This window comes from Prionailurus viverrinus, chromosome C2 (genome assembly GCF_022837055.1).
Source record: "Prionailurus viverrinus isolate Anna chromosome C2, UM_Priviv_1.0, whole genome shotgun sequence".
In the NCBI taxonomy this organism is placed as follows: Eukaryota; Metazoa; Chordata; class Mammalia; order Carnivora; family Felidae; genus Prionailurus; species Prionailurus viverrinus.
In genome coordinates this window covers 134,913,010-134,932,520 of record NC_062569.1, presented here as the reverse complement: position 1 = coordinate 134,932,520, position 19,511 = coordinate 134,913,010, and the positions used below count along the sequence as shown (strand labels likewise).

The following is a 19,511-nucleotide window of genomic DNA, read 5'->3' as shown; positions in this document are numbered from 1 at the left end:
TTACTTGACTCTCATATGCTGCCATTCTAATAAAGTAGTTATGTTAGTGCTTTTTATGCATGGTATAAACGTTAGCTTGGATCTTATGCTCTACAGTCCCCAGACTTGAAGGTATCCTTTTTTTTCTTTCCCTCACTATAAAATTAGCTGAATAAATGCCTATAGATACCCTGAGAGAAGGACTGGGGAATTATTACCTTGTATACTTGCCATGGTGTTGCAGGGTCCTTCCTTCTGGAGACCTAACCTCTCCTCTGTCAATGGGATCTAGATTGGAAAACAGCCTCAGATCTGAAAACTGATAAAATGATTTTGAATATGAGGCTGGCTCTTCTCATATTCCTGATTATCCATCCATTATCTTTTGTTTGTAGAGAGTAAATGTGTGCTGACTCCCCATCCACCTTGCCCTTAAGGATGCTTTGTTTTTCTAAGCATTACCATAGCTGTTTGTGGGTTAGGCTCCCTGCTTGTCATTCTGACTTTGACTCACGGTATAATGTTGCTGCCTTTCTTTAAACAGTGAGATACGTCCAGCTGGCCTCTACAGTTTTGGAATCCTGACATTGTCCCAATTACTACCTGTTGAGTCCAGATTTACAGCACCATTTTCTAAAGTCAGCCCTGGTCTACAGAGGAGAGCCAACACTCTCAGAAATATTTATGCTACTACTTTATGCACATTCCTATTGTTTTAGTAAATCTAGAATTTAAGGGAGCATACTCATTTCTTGGGTTCTGTGGCCCTACGGTATATATTTACTTGCCCGTTTCTCTAAACCTTTTGATTTCTTTTAGTATAATCTGCTGTGGAAACTTTGCCAGTTCTTATGCTGGGTCCTCACTGTTTCCAAGGTTCTAAAAGCCAGCTAGCCGCTCGTAGGTACTATATCCTGGGCTATGTGCCAGAGTGGTAAAACCTGAATTCTAAGAGAATGCTCCCATGTACATTAATGCTCTCTTATTTAATTTTATATTATAACCTCTCTTGATCTAGATATTAATATCCCATCACATATATATAAGACTATTTCCTAACAGAATATGTTGGGTAGGTTCTGCACTCCCACCGTGGTACCTCGTCTGCTTTAACAAGTGCAGCTTAGCTTGACAAGCTATGTTGTAAATTAATTCTAGTTTTTGGTCTGGTGGACAGGGGAGAAGATAATGGCAGATCCTGAGAGGTGTACATTATCTCATCAGTCACACGTTTTTTAAGTAGAGAAAAGCTTTAGCCTTTAACGGAGAGAATTTGGCTATTTTTGCAGGTACAGGAGAATCTGGAATGTCAAGATTTTCAAATGTACAACTAGGGCCGTAACTTTGGAATAGCAGATACTCTGTATGAGAGGTCAACCTTCTCTCTAGCTCTACTGTTATTATCAAGTCCTGAGCCTGTTCTTCAGCTTTATGTGTCCTCTGTGTGAAACAGGAGTCTCTTTATATACTGCCAAAAAAGGCTTCTAGTTTGTCACCTAGTCTTCAGACGATAATTAGTCACTCTCAGTCTTTCAAGATCTTTCCCCCAAACATCAATTGTCCCCTGCAACAGCTACTCAATTCTATTATCCTTCTAATTATTATTTCTTACAGGTATAACAAATGCATGATAATGCATATATACCACGCAAGACCTTCACTTGTGAAAATTTGAATAAATGCACTAATAACAGTGGTGGGCTTCTTATTGTTATCTGGCCAATGAGTGATGAGCTGGAAAATTCCAATTTGTATACTACTTTTTTTCCTCCCATTCCTTGTACTGAGTAGTGGTATCAATAAGGGTTTGCCAGGAAGCAGGCCCTGGGAAGATTGACACCAGGAGTGCTTGCCTGCGGAATAAGAAGAAGAAGTAGTGTTAGGCCAAGGTATAATTTGGGATGTGATACATCAGAAAGGTGTCAGCCAAACTGAAATGGCCTTTCAGAGATGTTCCAAGATGAGGCAAGGACTTTGAACTTTTATACCCTGCATCAACCAATCTTTGAATGAAGGCTATCTTTGGTAAAGAAGTTTGGACATAGCCAAAGTAGCTCTTTATGGCCAAGGCAATTTTCAAGGAGGGCTACTGGCAGAGGGTTATCAGCCAGATATATGCCAGCAATGAGAGAAATAAATTCTTTAGTCTTGAAGGGATATACATATATCCAGTACATCACAACATCTCCTATATCATGCCACCAAACTATTGAATTACTATGGTGCCACACTGTCAACTGGACTATCACCTTGATCACATATGGCTTCTATAATTGTTGAAATGTAAGATTTTCTTTTTGTAGGGGAGTTATCCTTTCTTTACTGGTAATCTACAGCCCAATCCGTCTCACTGAATTAATGTGAAAAATAAAAGAGATTGTTTAAAACTTAGGAGCATAAAACCTTTGTTTCAAAGCTTAATCTATAGGACTTCCTACAGATGAATTTATTTATCTAAAAACATAATAAGTTCATCCTTTTAAAATTATCTTTTATTTTTAAGTTATCATGTCAATCTTATTACATATTAAATTATATACTATGGAAAAGATGAACTAGTTATTCTTCAATTAATTTATTTTTCTTCTGACATCACACTTAAACTATATTTTCCAGATTCACCTAATAATTGTTGTTGCCTTGCTTTAAACAGTGAGGTACTTCCATTTTGGATTCTGTGTCTCTGTCTCTGTCTGCCCCTCCCCCACTCACACTCTGTCTCTGTCTCTCTCAAAAATAAATAAACATTAAAAATAAATAAATAAATGAATAAATAAATAAAGGTAGAAAGTCTTTCACAAATTCCCTCACCCATCACACACTCTAGCATGCTGTCCAACTCGACCACAGTGTACCACGCTTGATTTTCTAAACATGTTGTGTTTAGGCCATGTGAGTGAGTGAGTGTTAGGCCATGTGCATAATGGATGTATGCTCCCTCCAGGCATGACCTACAATAAAAAGTCACGCACATTATTTTTCCCATGTTCTTTCTTCTTGCATTAAGATGATGAAGCTACAAGATAGATAGTTTAGGTTTTTAATTTTTTTTAAGTTTATTTATTTTGAGAGAGAGAGTGAGGGAGAAGGGTAGAGAGAGAGTGAAGGAGACAGAGAATCCCAAGCAGGCCCTGTGCTGCCAGTGCAGAGCCTGATGTGGGGCTTGAACCCATGAAACTGTGAGATCATGACCTGAGCCAAAACGAAGAGTCAGAGACTTAACCAACTAAGCCACCAGGTGCCCCAGTGTAGGTTTTTAAAATACTTCTTGTAGTTGAGCTCTTCTCAGGTCAGGAGGAGATATTTTGGACTTTTCATGACTAGGACATCAATTTCTATTTTCTTAAGACACTAAACTTTTATCTGTTAGTCTACTAGTTCTAGCTTGATCAACACAAATGACATTTAAATTTTTGCTATATGTCAGCTGTTTTTAACTTTCTTTTTTTCTTCTTAAATATACTTAAATTTTTATAATGTGATCATTTTTAGCATCTACTTTGAATTTCATTTATTAATATTCTTTTAAGGAAAACAATACCAAAATGTCATATTCATTTTACTTCTTAAAACTATTTTATTATTCCTGGTTTTGCTTACGAAATATATTTTCATATCATTTTATTGGTTTTTGATTGCATAATTTCTGCTAATAAAACTTTTTAAGCAAATATCTGTTTTGTAATGAATCACAATTGATGTGTCTTCCTTTGAAAGTTAATGTATGGGGAGATGATGACTAATTCCTTTTTTTTTTTTTCACTTTAAAATGATTTTTGTGTGGTTATTTTCCCCAAAATACCACAAAGCATCAAGGTTTCTACTTCAGTATTCTTTATCCATTAAGGGTCTTTCTAATGAAATAAACAGGATTTCAGACTCTTCTCTTTCCCATTTTTCTATCCTCCACTCCAAGGAGGATATGGCCTGCTTCCAAAACAGTTCATATTAAGCTGTGCAGGCTGTTTGGCAAGATTAAATATCCATTTGTATTTTGGGGAGCTAACATTTAAGATGTCCTTGAAGAGGGAAAAAACATGCAAGATAGGTAAAGAGGTTGGTGTGTACATGTGTGGCAGTGAGAGTGGCATGAGATAAGGACACTAATCTGTGGTATCCATCTGCCCCAAAGCATGGACAACATGGAGTTGAGATATTATACAACATGTTTAGAAAATCAAGAGTGGTACTTGTGGTCGAGTTGGACAGCATGCTAGAGTGTGTGATGGGTGAGGGAATTTGTGAAAAACTTTCTACCTTTATTTATTTATGTATTTTTAATGTTTATTTATTTTTGAGAGAGAGACAGAGACAGAGACAGAGTGTGAGTCAGGGAGGGGCAGAGAGAGACAGAAACACAGAATCCAAAGCAGGCTCCAGGCTCTGAGCTGTCCACACAGAGCCCAATGCGGGGCTCGAACTCACAAACAGTGAGATCATGACCTGAGCCAAAGTCAGGTGCTTAACCAACTCAGCCACCCAGGTGACCCAAGACTTTCCACCTTTAAAATTTCAATGTTATATATCAATTTAAGTGGTTTGGTTCAGTATTTCTCTCTCTGTTTCTTCCTCTTTCCCTCTCTCTTTCCTGTTTCTTTTTTTAGTAAGAAGAAAATTAATATAATCATATCTGTATTATTGGATGTAATAGATGAATTGGAGGTAGTATTAAATAAATTCCAATAATCTAGATAAGAGATCAGAAAGATCTAAATGAGGGTAAAAGTAAACCAGCATATTTTGAATTAGCTTAAAAATACTTTCACATGGTGTCCTTTCTTTTTGTTCTTAAAATTTTCACTGCTTTTTCTACAGTCATCACTTAAAGAATATCTACATATTTCTTAAAGAAATGTGCTGGAGACAATACCATAGGTAGTCAATCTCCTGTTTGTCTAGGGTGACCATATAATTTATTGTTCTTTTTCTATTTTGAGGGGAGCTATTTATAATTACACTGGGACAATAGCAATAAACAACTTTCCTGGGAAAATAGGATATATGAAAGAATAGAATGAAAGTAAGAAAATGGGATTACATATATGCAAAAACAGGGATCAATGATTCCTAAAATACTATGCCAAAGACTTTCTCTTTGAAGTTTTTATGGGTTTTTAAACTAAAAATGAATACAATAAAGTCAGTTATATTTTTCCCTTCCTTTCTTACGTACTCATTCTTTCTTTTTTAATGGTCTTCCATTTTCACTCTTTTTTTTTCTTTCCTGATTTGTCAAAATGCTTACAGGTAGGTTAAGGCCTCAATTTTGAGTGTGTATTTTCTTTTCCCTCCCTTGCTACTAAGAACTAACTCTTCTATTGAGAAATACATTTTAATGTCCTTCTTTATTCTTAATGTACTAGTGTATGTGTGATTGTGGTAAACTGTCTCCATTGATTTTGAAGAGATCATAAATTATGCATGATAAGTATATTCATTTGTATGTTAATTTATGCATAATATTAATTATATGAGACAGTATTCATGTTAAAGCTTGGAAGTTCACATTGCAAGATTTTTCTCACTTTGAAAACATTTTGGAGTCACCGTAACTTCAAATCTCACAATTTTTTTAAATTTCAGCTCATCTCAGGGTACTAAAACTCACCAATTCAAAGTCATAATATATAGAATGTGCAAATATATTAGGTGGAAGCTTTCTTAAAATAAGTGCTAACATGACCAGAATATTTAACTAACATGTTAAATCGTTGGTTCTCTAATAGATCTATATTTAAGCACAATATGGATGGCCATCCATTAGGTACTAGATTAAGATATGAAATGGGTGATTTATTCCAGCCACTGGAAATATTTGAATATTAAACACCTTATTTAGAAACAGCATACATCCATTATCAGGTTGATTTTGTATATGCTAGTCGGAAGAAGTACAAGGTCACCTCTCTTTGATAATTTAAACAAGAACAGTAATATCCAGGCTTTGACTTTCTGAGGTGAGTTCTGCTAGCGTGGTACAAACTGGCATCAGAGAACAATAGTCAAAATATAAAGGAATAAAATATGAAGTCACAGAAAGAAGTGGTGTCAGAGTTATTTAACAAAATTCTAGTGATATTAGTTACTTTGCAATATGTTGTTACTTTTCTTACACAACTCTTCATCTTATAATAAATAATCATAAAGATTTTTTTTTTGAAACAGGCAGATGGCTTCTGGAGCTTAGAACCTGTGCAATCACATTTGTTAATTTATTTCCAAAAATTTATGAATTTTCTACCAGTGATAAATATAAGAAATTTCTAGAATTATAGAAGAATGAATTGCGTCATAATATATAATATCCTAGTCTATATAAGATAAATCTGAAAATACATACCTAATATTCTTATAGCTATTTCAGTTGATTTACAAGTAATTGAGTATTTCTATTTAACATAAATTTTTGTGCACTACTTTTCTCTGCCTTGCACCAGAAAATAAAACTTGTATTTCATCTTTACTTAAATTGTTATCACATCAAGTTTGGTATTAGGGAGCTATGTGAAAGAATAAATCACTTCTAGACTTAATTATAAGATGAATCCATTGGGTCTCATGATATTTTTATATTCATATTCTTTCAAAATATTGTATAGATTTAAGATTTTTGTGAGTCTATAAAAATCCAAAACTTGACTAGGAAGGCCAGGTGCAAACCTAGCATGATGTCCAAGTATGATCATTAAATAATCTTTTTTTTTCATTCTCCTTTGAAATTTGTTCCATTTAAGTCATAAATTTATACTTATGTAATACTCTATAATTTTCTTGATTAAATGTCTATCAGTTCTGGGATAATTAAAGAACACAAAAAATAGGAATAAGAAAAAGAAATATCTTCAAGAATATGTCCTTTTTCAGTAGTATTCATCAATTCTATAGCAATTTTGTAAAAAAGGAATGGTTGGATTTCTTTTTTTTTAAGATTTTTTATTTTTAAGTAATCTCTACACCCAACTTGGGGCTCAAACTCACAACCCTGAAATCAAGAGTCGAATGCTCCACTGACTGATCCAATCAGGTACCCCCCTAATACACAATATGAAGTATCAAAGATGGAAACAATAAAAGGGGACCTATGTATTGTAGCAGACAGACTGTGGGCTTCCATGATCACTGGTAGTGTCTAATTTCCTGTTACAACAGGAAAAATAACAGATGGGATGAATATGATTACATGATATTCTCATATTTTAAACATTTTGAATAACATGCCCCATAATAGCAGTTCATTCCTGAAAAGGGAGAAAACTATGTTATCACTTGGAAAATGAGTAAACTGAAAATGCATTAGAGTAGTGATTTTTGGGATGCGTGATGTGGAAATATCTCAAAATGCTCAGCAAAATTTGGAGAATACTGAAAATACATCATGTATATCATAACTGTGGTATATTCAGCCATAGAGATCAAATAATAAAAGGCAACAATGTTTTTTCATTCTTTGTTTTTACTGCCTCTTCCTTCCAAACAATGCATGCAACCAATAAGCCATTTCCTTTTTTTCAATTTCAAATATTGACATAAAATCTTAATGATTAATTTGAAAAAAAAATACCTTAGGGGCGACTGGCGGCTTAGTCAGTTAAACATCAGACTTAGCTCAAGTCATAATCTCAAGTCTCATGAGTTTGAGCCACACGTTGGGCTCTGTGCTGACAGCTTAAAGCCTGGAGCCTGCTTTTGATTGTGTGTCTCTCTCTGCCCCTCCCCCGCTCACACTCTGTCTCTCTGTCTCTCAAAAATAAATAAAACATTTAAAATAATTAAAGAAAAATATCTTTTTTTTTTTTTGCATAGCTTGAATGTTATGAAAGAAGTTCACCATTAAGAAACTTCTCTTTTAAAACTGGTCTAAATGTTAAGAATTAGAACTTTACTAGCTTGAAGCTTATTTCAGAGGGAGTTTTAAAAGAGTTTCACAAATCATTTTCTTAGTTTCAACCAAACCTTGAAGGCTTGAACTTAATTGAAAATGTTAAAGTTTCATTTCAGGCTTCAGAGATCAAATCTTCTGAGAAAAGAAGGGCAATTTAAAGACAATTACGTTCTTTGGAATGTAATATGAAATCATCCTTATTTTCAAATTAAAGATTTCCATATTAAGATCACCTCTAGATTGGTGGCTAGTAAATAGTACATTGCTGACATGAAACCTGGGGGTACCTTTAAAGCAGCTATAAGTTAATCAGTTCTTACCACATGCTGGCTCTCCACTGAAGAACAGTATTGCCGAAGTTTAAAGGGACTCTACCTTCTGACTCTTCAAATTGATTCCTGCTATGCTTACATTTATCTCTATGGCACAACTGTGGTGATGTAGTAAATGTCTTAGAATTGTAATCAGAAGGCTGACCTTCAAGTTTCAGTTCTGCTAATTTCCTAGATATTTTACCTTGCACATTTTTTTAAACCAGGTGCGTCTCTTTATCTTTAAACCTGGTAAGGGTAATAGTTCTACTACCTGTTCCTTAATTGGTCCTATAAATTTTCAGTCTTCTTTTTCTTTAAAATACAGTTTTAAAGATAAAATTTAATTATCTACATCATAACAGTAAGAATACAGTATATTGTATATAGCATACTATATATAAATATATAGTATATGTATATATACATGTATATATATGTATATATGTATATAGTATAGTATATATGTATATATGCATATACATGTATATATGTATATAGTGTACTATATGCATATGTGTATGTGTATATATAGAATGTGTGTGTGTGTGTATATATATATATATATATATATAAAGTATATAGTATACTCTATAAATGTTTAAAAGATAGCATTTTTCTCAAGTACCCATAAACTACCATCAGGGATTATATTGATCATGGATGATCAGTGATTGTAGACTAATTCTGCTATGTGATGGTTAATTTTAGGTGTCAACTTGCTTGGGTCACAGTTCCAGATATGTGATCAAACATTATTCTGAATGTTTCTATGAGAGTGCTTTGAGATTAGGTTGACATTTAAATTGTCCAACATTGAGTAAAGCAAATTGTCTTCTATAATGTGGTGTGTCTCATCCAAATCAGTTGAAGACCTGAATAGAACAAGAGACTGACCTCCCCTGAGAAATTAAGAATTCTGTAGCAGAAAGCCCTCAGCTTTGAACTACAGCATTGGCTCCTACCTAATCTCCAGTCTGCTGGCCCACAATCCAGATTTGGAACTTTCCAGCCTCTGTAATTGTGTGAACTAATTAATTAAAATAAATCTCTTTATCTATCTATCTATCTATCTATCTCTCCATCCATCCATCTATCATCTATCCATCTATCTATCTCCTATTTGCTCTGTTTCTCCAGAGAACCTTGACTAGTACACACTGCAAAGTCATGCACTGAAACTGATAGAAATTTCACTATAAAACATTGAAGTTTTATTATTTAAAAACATTATTACCCCTCACAACTTAGGTTTTGTATCGTCTTAATCTTTATTTCCTTATTTATGATATATAGTAGATGATATTCACTTCCTCAAATAATCAGCATTCTTAGAGTACGGTTCTTAATCAAAACAGGTCCCTAACCCCAATCTTAGGACACAGTTACACATCTTCTCTCAATTCAGGATCAGTCACTTAAAACAACACTCTCTCTATTCTTCTGAATACCTTGAAGTATTCCTTATAGTAAAAAGGGGTCTGTCTACTCCTTTATCAAGTTTCTCCCATTAGAATAGGACCTCCCTGGTTACGAACATGTTTACTGTCACCCATTTGTACAAGCCAAATATTATTTGAGATCAACTCTGTCCCCAAAATGACTTCTGCCAGAATTATAATATTTGAATCCAGTCACTGATTAAACATGCACCCATCATCTTTTTAGTCCTTGAGGAGACTCAAATCATTTTTATGTTCTCTCACTTTCTCATCTTCTTAAAGCACTGAATACCTTGAGGTTCCAGTAGTGATTCCCCTCCAACCCTTTCCTCTACTTTTAAGAAACCTTACACCATTGTAAATAAACTTCCCCAGTCACTCCCCACCTTTTCTGCAAAGCTCTGCCAACCGCTTGCTTTCTGTTGAAATTTTGTCCTCCCCAAAAGTACATTCTCCTTTGGTCCTCCACTGTGGAATTACTGCCAGCAAACATGACCCACACGATGAGGAGTGGATTTTGATGTTCCCTCCATCATCATTTATTTTTCTGGATCTCTGTCATATGCACATGCTCTTGTGAGTTTTGGGCAGTCCGACTGTAAACCTTGTCTTCTCTAATCTAGTTAGTACACTTCCTTCCACCACATCTTTCAGATAATCAGAAACATTCTTCTGTCATATGTATGAAAGTTTATGATAATTTAAGGACAATTTAATGACCAATTTATGTCTGTCACAAAACTGTTCTCAAAACTCATAGATTACTTGAAATATAAGTAGCTCTTATTATCAAAATACCTTCTGCCCTTTCTCCCCTCTACAACCTATTGGCCTTATCGAGACTTCCCTGAATCAACACTGCAACCAATCTTCTCTGTTACTAGCCCTGGAAGATTAATCACTATTGGAGGAAAATATACAGTTATACAGAATTGTGAAAAGCAAATATGTGGACTACATACCGGAATTTAGTACCACCAAGATTTCTTTTGATTTATTTTTTAAATGCCTCAACCTCTTATTCTCATCAAGTCTATATTATAAATACCATTCTCCACAATACTCTGATCATTGGCTTGCCACATGCTTTATAGAGAATAGTGAAGCTCTTAGGTGATATCTATCATAGCAAAAAAACTTTCATCTCCACTTGAATACATATTTCCTTTCCTTTAGCCTGAGAAGATAATGTTTACTTCAGGTTTAAAGATAATTTATATCTTCAATACACCCATTTGGCTTCACTCCTTTTTGTCTGCACTGTAGTATGTTTAAGTCTTTATCCTTAAGAAGAAAGAAAAAGAAGACAAAGCAAAATTAAGTCCTCCCTTTATCCCCAACTTCCTCCCACTACTGTTCCGCCATCTTATTCTCATATAGCTGTTCACAATCTATGTCTACATTCTAGATCTCAAGTCTTCACTTCCTATTAATGCTCTGAATCCTCCGTTCCAGAGCCAACCCCCATCAGCATCCTAAAAATGATGTTAAAGGCACCAATGTTCACCTACTATAAATCTATATTACATTTTTAACTTATGATCTGAGACTTTTTTTATGCCTTTGAATCTCATGTCATCTTCTCTCTCTCTTTAGCTGAAGAAATATATTTGTAGCCAATATCTTAGTGAGAAGTACTGTGCCTGCTACTAAAGATAAACTTAGTTGCTGCTCTCAGAAAATTTATTTTCTAGGAGGAAAATGTCATAATTGTGGTAATTTTTAAATATAGTATGAGGGAAGGACACACTTTGCTATTGGAGGCAGTAGTATACCTAGAGATATTTGTGTTTAATTGGTGAGCTGAAGAGAGAGAATGGCTTAAAATGCTCTTTTTCTTTATGTACTGAGCCCACACATTCTGAATGCAAATTCTCAGACACTCTCAATCTCCTGCAAGATTACTATTCTAAACTTTTAATTGCTGGTGTTCCTCAAGACTCAGTTTACTCGTCATCATTCTGTGCCTGATTTCTTACTTCTATCCTCTTATAGTTTTACCCACCACTGATTATCATAAGCTTTTACCCAGATTGCCTATTCTCCTTCCAACTGGCCAAGGGCCTTTAAATTCAAGGTCAAGATCCACTTAATTCCTCTTGGCTAGATTACTTACAGATAGTCAATATCCCCACAAAACCCTATGTATACAATATATCTATTTCTATGTTTTTTTCATAATTATCTATTCATTAAACTATTTTTCCTCCCAACTGCTAGTTCCTTGAAGGAAAAAGAGGTGTTTCATTTAATTTTGTAGCTTTAAATTTTTAAATGATATCTAAATAGTGGGTACTACATCAATTTTTTCTTAAATAAGATAAATAAATTAATATATGGGTGAGGAAATAATTGAAGGATCTTTTTACTAGACATACTTGCAGGCTTGTTTACATGAATAATGTTAAGATTGGTGAATATTTAAAATTTTAATATAGTTGGGAAATGTGATTGCCTAAGAGTATATGTTAAAAAACAGATTTCGAGGTGTTCCTGAGTGGCTCAGTTGGTTAAGTGTCCGACTCTTCATTTCAGCTCAGATCATGATCTCATGGTTTGTGAGTTTAGGTCCCACATAGGGCTCTGTGCTGATAGTATGGAGCCTGCTTGCACTTCTCTCTCTCTCCCTCTCTCTCTGCCCCCTCCCACTCACTCTATCTCTCTCTCAAAATAAATAAATTAAAAAAAAATAGATTTTTAAATGAGATCCAATGTATTTTTAATTTGTTGTAATTCTTGCTGCCTTACAACCTGGGACCATATAGATCAAAGCATCTTTTGAAGTGCTTTGAGAAAAGAGGTAAAAGAGGGTGCCTTGGCAGAAAATAAAGTAGTTGATATCTAGTTAAATCTTGAAAGACAGTCTTGGATAGGACTATTTGTGAAAGCCAAAGTTCTTATTTACAAAACTTGGTTGGGATTGGTGGAAGCAAGAATCAAAGTTTAATTTTTAAATCAGTTAGAATATAAGAATAGTAATCTTGCAGGAGATTGAGAGTGTCCGAGAATTTGCATGCAAAATGTGTGGGCTCAGTATATAAGGAAGAAGAACATTTCAAGCTATTCTTTCCCATTCTTCAGGCCACCAATTAAACATAAATTTCTCTAGGTGTATTGCTGCCTCCCATAGTAAATTATGTCCTTGTCTAATACTATATTTAAAATTTAAACTCATAATACAGAGTTCTACCATAAAGCATAGAATAAGACTCAACTTCCTAACAGGCTGGGAAAAACCTTTAGAACCCTTTCCAGACTTGGAGAGAAGCCTAGTGAGAGAGGAAATAATGGACTGAGAGAGTGATGAGTGACTCTTAACACTCCATTGCTCTGGTGATGACAAATAGACCGTTGGGTAGCTATGAATATTCTGGGGTAGAGTGGGATTATTCCAACTCCCTTGATTGGAATTCTGGGAAGGGAATATCTTGCAGAGCTTTTCACTCTAGCCTGGGAAACCTAGTTAGAGATGAAAAACTTATGTAGCTTTATAGGTAGAGAGAGTCGAACCTGCTTATGGCCTGTAGAAATCATAGCCATTCCTTAGGAAAGAGGTTAAGCCAGGATTATGCTTAAAGGACTAGGGCATTGGAATCAATTGGTGATTTATTAGAGCTTAGAAGTGTTCTAATATTAGTGCACAAGGTAACAAGAACAGATGATATATGCTTGGACATGCCCAGTAGATGTAGAGAGAACAGATATTAGTACCCAAAGAAAAGCAGTGAAGTCTGTTGAACTCAAGAAAGAAGTAGATGGTACCCTCTTCACCATCGCTCTAATATTACTTAAATCATGACATTAAGGGTGCCTGGGTGGCTCAGTCCGTTAAGTGCCGACTTTGGTTCAGGTCATGATCTCTCAGTTTGTGAGTTTGGGCCCCGTGTCGGGCTCTGTGCAGACAGCTTGGAGCCTGGAGTCTGCTTAGATTCTGTGTCTCCCTCTCTCTCTCCCCTGCCCTTCCCCGGTTCATGCTCTGTCCCTTTCTCTCAAAAATGAATAAATATTAAACAAAATTTTAAAAATCATGAAATTAAAGCATATTAGCAACATGTGGCAAGGCTTAAAGTTTATTCATCTCTTTATTATTGCCTTTCTTTCTTTCTTTTTTCTTTCCTTCCTTTTTTTCTTATTTAGTATGTTACAGTACATTTTAGATGTCATAGCACTATATCCTGTTGTGGACACTCTGGAAGGCAGGATGGACCCCCCGACTCAAAATTTGGTTCGGATGTCAAGACTGATGACAGCACACACATGCATGCACATATACACACACATATCAAAAGTATATGAAAAGTTTATTAATCACACGATAAGGCATTTTGGGGAGAACACACATGTTCCATGCTGGCCTAAAAATAGCTTGAGGGGAGAAGGACAAGAGACTAGCATCTCTTTTATTGTGATCAGGGTGCTTACCAGTGTTCGTGGTCTTACAGGTTTTGAATTTTCCACCAGGACCAAAGACGGAGTACTCTGGTTTTCTTATCATCATTCCCAGAAGTGAGACCCAAAGGGAAGAGGGAATGGTGAGGCCTAGAAGATGTCAGTAGTCAAACATCCAGAAACGGAGGCAGGCTTTTTAGTACACAAATAAATACTTGACATTTTGTGACACAATCACTCCACTGTTAAGCCTAACAACAAAAATAACTTAAAAAAAATAGCTCTTTGGGGGCACCTGGGTGGCTCAGTTGATTAAGTATCCGACTCTGGATCTTGGCTCAGGTCATTATTTCACGATTCATGAGTTCCAGCCCCATATCAGGCTTTGTGCTGACAGCATGGAGCCTGCTTAGGATTCTCTCCCTCCCTCCCTATCTCTCTCTCTCTCTCTCAAAAATAAAATAAAATAAAATAAAATAAAATAAAATAAAATAAAAAGTAAAATAAAATAAAATAGCTCTTTCTAGCACCCCATATTCACTGTTCACTCAAATACTTACAGTTGTCTAATTTTTTGTCATGCTTGGTTTCTTAAAAAGTCAGAATCCAAACAAGGTCTAAAATTGCATTTTTATGTCTCTTAAGCCTATTTTATTCTTGAGTATCCTTTTACCCTTTATATCCATGTCATAGAATTATTGCTGATACCAACTGTTTTGCAGAGTGCCCCATTTTCTAAATTTCTCTAATTGCTTTGTTATGCTGTCATTTATCTTATTCTTTTAGTTCCACTATTTCTGCAAACTGTCTTTTGCCAAAATAGAAGTTTTATTAAATTTGGGCCCAACGTTGTAGCTAGAATATTACATAATACTTTATTGATAACATCAGCTCATGGGAACATGCTATCTGTCAGCTTCACCTTCAGTGATGCTAAGATTAACTAATGATTTCAAGTGGTTAAGTCTGATCTCTCTGTTGAAATTTGAACTTTTGATTCCATGATCTTCATGCAATCTGTGGGATGTGATCTGGCATAATGTAAATATCCAGATTCCCACACGACTCTACCAAAAGTGTTCTTGATAAGATTTCCAGTCATCTGGATGTTATTAAAACAATTGGCAAGTCTCAGCTCAGCTATTGCTTAACCAAACGACAGCCTTTGACACAGTTTTCTTCTCTTTTCTTCATGTGGCAAATTCCTCACTTGCCTTTAAGAGGAGTGTTCCTGTTTGATTCTTCTTTTTCCTCTCCGGCCTCTCTGAAGATCCTGTGCTGGTTTTTCCAGGTCTCCTGACCTCATAAACACTGCAGATCCTAAAAGTTAGTCCTAGAGTCCTGTTTTCATTTTGTGTTATTTTCAGCTAGAGCAGTGATTCTCAATGGAGACAATTGTGCTTCCACAGACATTGGCAATATCTGATAACATTTTGGATTGCCACAACTAAGGGTTGCTACTGGAATGTAGGTAGAGGCCAGGGATATTGTTTAAAATCCCACAATAAACAGGCCACCCTTCCAAAATAAAGAATTATTGAGCCTGCCATACCAATATTGCCAAAGTGGAGAAATCATGATCTAGACTCACTCCCTTGTGATTTCACTCAATCTCATGGTTTTAAATACTATTTAAAGGGGCACGCAGGTGGTTCAGTCAGTTAAGCACCCAAGTCTTGATTTTGGCTTAGGTCATGATCTCACAGTTCCCTGGTTCCAGCCCTGTGTTGGGCTCTGTGCTGATGGTGTGGTCTGCTTGGGATTCTCTGTGTCCCTCTGTCTTTGCCTCTCTCTCTCTCTTTCTCTCTCTGTCTCTCTCAAAAAGTAAATACATAAACATTAAGAAAATAAATACTATTTAAAGGCTGATGACTCCAAAATTTAAATCTCCTTTGGACTCTGACTCATAAATATGCTGTCCACTCTCTGTCTCAACTTAGATAACTAATAAGTATTCTAAGCCTAATATCATGAACAAAAATAATTTCTGATTCTCTTTAAACATGTCCCACTCAAACTTTTCCTAATTTCAGTAAAGGACAATAAATGTTAAAGCCAAAAAAAAAAAAAAAAAGAAAAAGCCATACTTGATTCTCTTTCATTCATCCATATATGTTCCATTGGTATTTCCTGTTGGTTCAACCTTCAGAATCAAACCAATTTTCATCACCTTCTCTGGTCCAAGCCATTGTCGTATCTTGTTTAGATTACAACAGTAGTTACCACCTGAGTGCCATTTTTTTTACCTCAAATGTGTTAATTGAAATATCTCCTCCTATGTAAACATTTCTAACTTACCTAGTACATTTTAACTCTTCTCAGCTTCCAGGACTTCTGTCATGCTTTATTTATCTAATTTATAATGTAATATAGACCTGACTTATGTTTTAAACATATTTATTGAAGGAAGATTTGTATTAGTTTATCCAGATTAACAGAATGCCCGATATATAATAAGTGATTAATAAGATAGTATTTTTTTAACAATGAATATGAAGGTAAACTCTGCATCCAAGGGGGGAAAGAAAGTTATACAAAAGAAAATTAAAGTTTAAAGTCAAAATAAGACCCTTCTACTTAGAAAGTAATGCATAGAAAATTTAAAACATTAAGTTGTTACATCGAGGAAATTACGGTAAGGTGAATTCAGTACCTAGCTACATCTATATTTAGGAAAAAAAAAGTATAGATCACCCTGTATAGTGTTCTAATTTATTTTAACAGTCTGTTATCAGCAACAAAATATTTTAGAGGCTTTGGATATTTGTAGATGCACTAAACAACATGAAAGTTATAAAGGTTTATTTGTGCTTACCAGTTAAAGCTGATCATGTGTGACTTTAATTAAAAGAGAGAAAATGTGTTTTCTTAATGCTGCAGGGTAATTGGAAAAGATAAAAAGAAAGTTTGATAATGAAGTGTGCCCTTTTTCTTACTCAGAGACAAATGCAATATATTATGAATCATATTTTTAATAAGTTTAATTCATTTGAATAGAAAATACAGCCTTAGTGCCTCTTTAGTTCCCCAGTGACTATTACCTTATGTCCTATTGAATATATTACATTCTGGTATCAGTAATTATTTCTATTACTTGTGTAATAGCTGCTCTAATTAATGATTAGCTTTTTTAAAAAAATACAGCTAAAACTCTTCATAATCATTCATTTAAAAAGTGTAACATTTGACATCTGTGCCTCCAGCAAGGGGCTAAGCGCTAAGCTTTGTTTATACAAACATATTTAGATTTTATAGACTTAATAAAAGAAACATATATTAAAAGATTGATTATAGGTAAAAACAGTTTAGAGGTGAATAATATTTAAAGACATCATGTTGAGTTATTTCTATTCAAAGTAAAGAGATCTTTCATCAAAATGCAATAAATTGGCATGGCCATTACTGGTATTTTATTATTTAAAAATATTATATTTATTCATTGAATGTGCAAATACTAAGAATACAAAATTTTGTTTTTCATGAATTCTTTTTTTCCTTAATACAAGACTTAGTAAGTATAAGAAATTTATTTTTACTTTCTTTTATCTGAGAAAGCATTGGATAATAAATTTATTGCTCATGGCCTCAAATTAAACTAAATTTTGTTACACAATCTATTAGCTTTCTAGTGCTTCCATAACAAAATGCCTCAACCTAAGTGGCTTAAAACAGAAATTTCCTCTCTCACAGGTCAGACCAGAAGTCTGAAATCCAAGTGTCGGTAGTGATGGTTCTGTCTGGAGGCTCAGGTGGAGACTGATGCCTCTCTTCAAGGCTCTTTTAAGACTACAAGTCTTAGTATTCTGTGGCTTGTAGATTATGCCAATCTCTGCTTTCCTTTTCACATGGCCTTCTTCCCTGTGTGTCTGTGGGTTTTCAAAGTTCCCTCTCTATATAAGGTCACTTGGCCAATAGGATTTAGGGCCCACTCTAATCCAGTATAAACTTATCTTAAATAATTACAGCTGCAAGGACTCTATTTCCAAGAAAGGTGGCATTCTGAGGTTCTGCGAGACCTTATTACATATACGGAGACATTATTTAACCCAGGACAGTTTTCCTTCTGCTCCATACCCCAAATGCATATCTGTCCCACATGCAAAGTGCACTTACCCTCTCCCAACCTCCCCTCAAATCTTAACCTATTGCAACTTTAACTCAAAATCTAAAATCTCATCTGTCCTTGAAGTCATTCTTCTCTTTTCTTGAAGGTTAATACATGTTCATAGCCCAGTAGCTCCGACACCATATTTCCTGCCTGTAGAACCCCCAAATTTCAATAGCCTCTTTCATTTTATTTCATTTCAGTTTTTTTGGTTTGTTTTAGTCCAAACTGGTAGTTTTTGTTTTATTTTATTGTTTTGATATAACATTTTAAAAACTCTTGTGGTCTATTTGTTTGTGTCATGAGGATTCATGTGTATAAGGATTCTCCAAAATCCCTCTTGGACAACCCCATCTCCATTCCTAGCTTCTACTAAACTGGTTGATTGGATCCATGAGTCACAAACCTAATCTCTCCAGCAGAAGTTTGCCTCGCGACCCTCTAGGTACTGCCTGCAGCACAGACTTTCACCTATTGCAATACGGATAGGCTGACAATTTTCCAATCATGGGTTTTAATTCCTTTTGACTGCCAGTTTCTCCCTCAATTTAACCCTTTCTTTTTGTATTTTACTATAAGTAGCAAGGATAAACCAAGTCACATCTTCCATACTTTGCTAGGAAATCTCACCTAAAAGTCCACACTCATTGCTTATAAGTTCTACTATCCATCCAATACTAGAACACAATTTAGCCAATTTTTTTCTGCTACTTATTTAAAAAAGGTGACTTTCCATTAATGTCATTTCTCATTTCTCATTCAATGCTTCTAATTTCTATATGAGACATCACCAGACACAACTTTAACATTTATATTTCTACCAACTTTCTGTCCACGATGATATATGTATTCTTGAAGACTGGATGCTTATTCTCCAACTGTCCTTATTTTTTTTTCTGACCTGCCAACAGGATGGCCTTTAATATCTATATTTCTACCAACAGTCTCCTTAAGGCAACCTAAGCCTTTTTATCATGCACCTCAAAACTCTTCCAGACTTTATCCATTATCCCATTCTAAAGTCACTTGTGTAGTGTAGGTATTTGTTATAGCAGCACCCTGATTTTTGGCACCCAAATCCATACCATTTGGTGTCTTCTGGAGAAACAGAACTAATAAGATACAGATATAGAGGTTTGGATTTGGATTTGGATTTGGATTTGAATATAGATAATGTAAAGAAATTTGTTTTAGGGAATTGGCTCATAAAATTGTGGGACTGGCAAGTCTGAAATCTGTTAGACCAGCAGCCCAGAAACTGAGGCAGGAATTAATGATGCCATCTTGAGACAGATTATCTTCTTCTCTGGGAAATTGCATTTCTTGCTCTTAAGGCCTTCAATTGATTGGGGGATGCCTTCCTACATTATGGAGGGAAGCCTCTCTTACTTAAAGTCACATGA

At 35.0% G+C, this 19,511-nt stretch overlaps 1 long non-coding RNA gene across 1 annotated transcript in view; it reads right to left on the bottom strand.

The window, feature by feature from the left end:
• The window catches only part of LOC125175305 (uncharacterized), a 36,902-nt gene extending 26,038 nt beyond the window's left edge, over window positions 1-10,864 (bottom strand). The window contains exon 1 of the long non-coding RNA XR_007155748.1: window positions 10,663-10,864. This is a non-coding gene — a long non-coding RNA (uncharacterized LOC125175305). The remainder of the gene's footprint in view (window positions 1-10,662) is intronic.
• Window positions 10,865-19,511: the final 8,647 nt, after the last annotated feature.